The sequence below is a fragment of the Lichenostomus cassidix genome, chromosome 11 (genome assembly GCF_008360975.1).
Source record: "Lichenostomus cassidix isolate B80296 chromosome 11, HeHo_3.0, whole genome shotgun sequence".
Taxonomy (NCBI): domain Eukaryota; kingdom Metazoa; phylum Chordata; class Aves; order Passeriformes; family Meliphagidae; genus Lichenostomus; species Lichenostomus cassidix.
In genome coordinates, this window is record NC_139492.1 from 14,907,260 (window position 1) to 14,912,826 (window position 5,567).

The window sequence follows — 5,567 nt, forward strand, 5'->3', positions numbered from 1 at the left end:
TTGGACCTCACAAGAGCACCCTTTTGCCCAGGTTTGGGACTCAGAACAATGAGATTCTGCTGGAGATTTATCACGTGCCTGGTGACAAGGAGCTGGAAAATTATCTAATATTACTCAAAAAGAGTGCACAATGCATGCAAAGCTGTTCAGAAACAATATTAGCCAGACTCATTATTAAAAACCTTCTAGAATCCAAAGTGTGACTGTAGACAAAAACTTAGCTTGAGGGGATGGGAAGGAAATGAAACACCCTTTGCTTTAAAGGACTCATACGAAAATGTTGTGAAGGAGAACTAGCTCCAGTTTATGGGAGTAAAACCAATGGCTGTGAGATCTGAGGAAGAAGATGCTGTTCAAATTACTGAGCAATGTTCATCTGGGTCTGAGGAGTGGCTTCACCTCCTGGCCATCCCCAGAGAGAGGCACAAGCCCCCCAGGAGCACTGAGGGCCCCCTCTGTTGTTGATGCCTGATGATTTTTGCCTTTTCTTTTATATACCCTTTATTACAGTTTTATACCCTTTTCCTATTTTCTGTACCCTTGATACACTCTTTGCACCCCTAGCCTACATGCTTGTAATTTTTGTAGACTGATATTTAGCTTAGTTTTGGGGTCCTGCAAAGCAGAAAGACCAAACATTCACAGTAGGAGGCCAGAGAGCTCTGTGCTATCTCAAAACTCGAGGGTTCAACCTTGGCTGAAGCCGCCTCTCTGGAACATATTTTGTAAACTGGGCTTTAGCTTCATCTGGGGGGAGCGTGATTAGAATAGGGGGATAATTACTTCATTTATTAAGTTCCTTATTGTGGGATTTTAGGTAGATATGCTAATTTGCAAGGTCCATAAAATTGTATATGCGCTATATGGTGTGTGCATCTCGGAGTATTCCACCTTTGAAGAGCTGTGCACCTCGGATCCTATTAAAATACTGAGGTAAAACCCTTTTAACCCTTTTTAACTCTGTCTGCATCATATTTTACCACCGAAAGGCAAGACAGTGGCAACTGTGTGTGCAGCCAAGTGCAGAGTGACCACAGGTCAGCGGTGGGGCTGGCATGAGACAGCTTGGGGTGAAGTTGGGGGTTTATCCCTGCCTAAGGGCTCGGGAGGTGTGGGGTTTGCCTCTGCTTGATGAGCACTCCCTGTGACCAGGGGCACCTCGGATGTATCTCACTCTGTTTATGTTTTTGGTTCTTATAATGAAAATGAGATCCCTCGTGTAGCCCTCTGCCATTTTGCACGTCAAACTGAAAGTATATATGCTCGTTGTGGGTATTAGTGTCTCAGCTTAATGACAGAAGCCTCGGACAAATAAATCCATGTGCCATGGAGGATTTTCCTAATGAAACTGAAGTACAATACTGTTTACATAATGTCCTTTAGACTCTATTCAAAACAGCAAATGCTGGACGTCGCTGTTATCCACCGACACCAGCTAATACAGGCAGAAATGAAAATGTAATGCAAAGTGGCAGCTCCTTTTAACTTTTCTCCAAGTCTCTGTGTAGTGGCTCTGAGCATCCCCTCTGAACTTTTCCCCTCCTGGGTGCTGGGGGTTTTTTATATGTTGGTTTTTGGTTTGGTTTTTTTTTTTTTCTTTTTTTTCTTTTTTTAATATATTGACATTCCAGCCCTTGGAACAAGGTCTTCACTCCTTTTCTCATTTCGAGATCTTGTTTTGGGAGAGCTCTAACACCTGTCCACTGATCGCCTGCCAGTCTGCATCTGTGCCCAGCTGACAGAGCTGTCTGCTTTGACTAATGATGTGATTGATGGACAAAATAAGGAAGAACACACAAAAAAACATTTCTGTCTGGTCTGGTGTGTCAGCAAGCCTTCATCAAGTGGCTGCTGAAGGTATATTTTGCTGCATGCCTCATTACACAGTAATGGCATTCCCAGGCAAAGCTGTTTCTTTTCATGACACAAGACAGCAGGCAGCTTTATGGACTCTGGGCCTATCGAGCCTGGAGGAGAGAAGCACTAAAGAGTGGTCATTTCCAAAAGTGCCTCAAGTTGCTTTTTTGTTGTCATGAATTTAATATGAATCAACACAATATGAAATGAGCATGAGGAATTTTAGTGACTAGTCATTTTTTAAGACTGCTGTCTAAACAGCCATCACGGAAAAAAAACCCAACATTTTCTTCTACCAAACCTGTTGCAAAAAGAAGTCATCTGTCAATTTTATTACATTAAAAAAGCACACAGAGGCGTACAGTCCAAACAAATGTGTGCTTCAGTGCTAAACATGTGGAAAACACCACACATGTAAAGTGAAAAAAAAGGCAAGTGACTGGCAGACTGAATGCAGTGCTTAACAACTAATGTTTAAATGGCTCTGTGCTCGAAGAAGGCTCCTGTGCAGTTCATACATCACGTTAGGGGACTGCCTGCTTCAGGAAACACAACAATGAAGTGACAGTGGTTAGGCAGTGTGGCATGGGGCTGTGGAAAGGTGGCCATGAAGCCCCAGTACACCTTTCCCTCCCAGCTGGCAGTGAGGGAGGAGCAGGAGTGATCCAGGAAGAGAGGGATGGAGGTGGAAGGGAGGCAGATCCTCCCCTGCACACAGCAGCAGCCTCCATTTTCCTCCTCTGTACAAAGCTGTGCCATTCACATCTATCCTCCATCCTTCCCACAGCTTCTTTTCACTTGGTGCCTCCCCTCCTCTTACTTCCCATGGAGTTTTGCATTACGAAATACTTAATTTCATCCATGAAAAGCACCAGCAAATTAGTTATGCTTGTTCACAAAAAAATTTTGGATTGTTTTCCCGTTCCTAATACAAGAGGTCCTTTACCGTGGGTTATTTGGAATAATTTGTGAATTTAATGAGTTGTGATTAGTTAAGAAATTGTTCTTCATGTAATAAATACTACACACGAAATTAAAAAATATACATGAGTTCTTTATGCCCACTTAAAGAGAGAAATACATCGATGTAAATTCTTGTTATGACAAATGTAAAAGATAATCTTTTAAAGTGCATTTAATTTACTGTAATAGTAAGAACCACTTTATCGATGCCTAAGAGTACAGAAAAAATGAATACAGGATAATTCAAAGCAAATAAATAGCATGATTAAATTCAGTATGGCACTTACTTACAGACACAATCATGTTACCCTTACATACCAGTTGAAAGAATAATAACAGAAACACCCTTTTTGATTCAAGAATAAAAGACTTCTGCATGGATGTGAATAACTAGGCAGGCTGTTAACCTGCTTTCTCTAGTCTTGATACTAAATAAGGCAAATCCAGGCTCAAGGGGAGAAGAAATTCTGTTGATTGAAAAGTTTAAATGAAGTAATTATTCCATCAAGTGCAGTAGGGGAGCTAAGTACCACGAAATATCAAACACCTGCAGGTTTCCAAGAAGTTCTCTGCTGAAAACCAGAAGCAGCTGGGTGGAGGAGAGGCCATTTTATCAGTAACCAATGGGTTTCTGTGCTCCACTGACCTTGAAGTCAATACCAGTGCCAAGAGCTCACTGTCTGCTGTTTCTTCTTGCATTATTGGTTTGAGAACCATAAAAATGTCAGAGATTTACTATAAATCACAATTCAGTGGGGTTTTGTTGTCTTGGTTCATTTTTTTTGCTTTAGCTGAGCCTGACCATATTCATTTGTGAATTGAGGGCAGGTAGTTAGCAGAATGTGTCTCGTTGCCTTTTCCAGGGAGCTTTGCTGTTTCTCTAGCAGGGAGTTTTGTGTTTCTGTGCTAATTTGGCAATGCTGTGGGTGGGGCTGGGTGGGGGCAGCTGGTAGGAGCTGTGGTGTGAGCCCAGACAGGACAAATGGCTATTTTCTTATCTCCCTTGCTGCTTTTTTTAATCACTCCGATTCACTTTCTGCTTTGGTAAGGTAGACATTCCATTTTTTTGGCCTCTTTTTCCCTGAAGTTGTTGTGAGTGTCAAATTTGTCATGGTTTAATGGCTTACTGTATTTCCCTGCACTGGAACCACTAAACACATTTTCATTTAAGTTGGGATCTTTAAAGAATGATCATCTTATCCATCTGTTCAGAAAGCACGAAGACACAAATCTGGGTCAGAAAAGAGACTTGGAAAAATCCCCTGTACTCAATCAGTTTCTGGCAAGTGAATTTGTCTCATGACTTCAGGAGCTGGTGGAAAAAGAGAGAATTTAGCTGCAAAAATATTCTGTTATCAGCTCTTTGCTTGGAGCCATGGCAAACAGGTTTCCAGTTTTGTAGATGGTAGCAGAGGAACTCAAAAGGATATTTAACCTTAGGTTATTTTCTTTAATCTTAGAAGAACCAGCCACCCGTTAACATGCCTATATATATATATTTATATATAGGAACATACAATCTTTTCTTTCCTAATCAGGCTTGTGTATCTCCCTTGATTGATTCTTCTTTTTTCCTAAATCTTTAATAATTTTTCTTCATGGTTTCTGCATCCTGTCCAGGCTTTTCTTTCTGTTCTCTGTACGTGATACAATAGTTAAAGCCTGTGGCTCTAGAAGAAATCTGCTTATTTCTTCATTGTTTCTGACAGGGGGGAAAAAGCCTCTGGAGATCAGATGGCTTAATTAAGTGTCATTTGGACTGGGGGATGGGGGGGCAGGGAGGACTTTTGAGGAATTGGAGCTATTTTATGAGAATGTATTTATATAGGGGTCATCTATATAGAAAAAAAGCAGGTTTTGTCCTTGCCTGCTCTTTGAACCCAGGTCGTGGGAGTGGAACCCATTGGTCACTGAATGTTTGAACTACAGATTCAGTTTTTTGGAGGATGAGTACCTTTTCACTCCAGTTGAGTCCCTAGTGATGGAAATGGGGATTTGACACATACCAGACTTTGAACAGTGTGTTGCTGACCTGTGCTGCTGAGGCTGTTGTGCTCCTGGTTCTTCCTGGAATCACCAGGAACCCACAAACTTACCCCAGAACTCCTGCCCCCCTCGGGAAAAGCTTTTGGTTCCACAAAGGTGGTATTCATGCTTGCAATATTTGGTTCTGTTGAAGACATTGTGAGGTCCTTTCAATTGTTATTTATCGATATTGGTTACTATTGATGTAATTTGTTCACATGAATTAGCACAAAGGAGCAGGATTGCAAGCACAAAGGCCATAGGCAATTCCCCCTGAGGAAGGGAGTGAGGTGGTCCTGCACAGGATGGAGCTGTTCACTGTCGGTAGTGAGGAACTCTGTTTCCTTTGAAGAGATGACTTGCGGAGTCCTGGGGAAGCATTTGGCTCAGGTCAGCCTCTCCCTGCTAACTCTGGGTGTGATCCTGCAGCATCCTCTCTGAAAAGCAGAGCAAAGCATTTTCTTGGAACCACCAGCCCTGCCTTTGCAGGGCAAACAATGGTGGCAGCAAGGCTGGCATGTACAGCTATGGTCATGGTCCTGTTCTGGGAAAAAGCCACAGAAAAAATTCAATAAACCGTGGACAGCAGGACTAGAATGCTGCAGACATGTCAAAGCCTGGAAAGTTTAATGGAAAATCTTACATTCTTGTTGATTATTAACATGAGGACATTTTTCCACTTAAAAAGAAGAAAAACTAATTATTAGTTCTTGAGTGCTCTG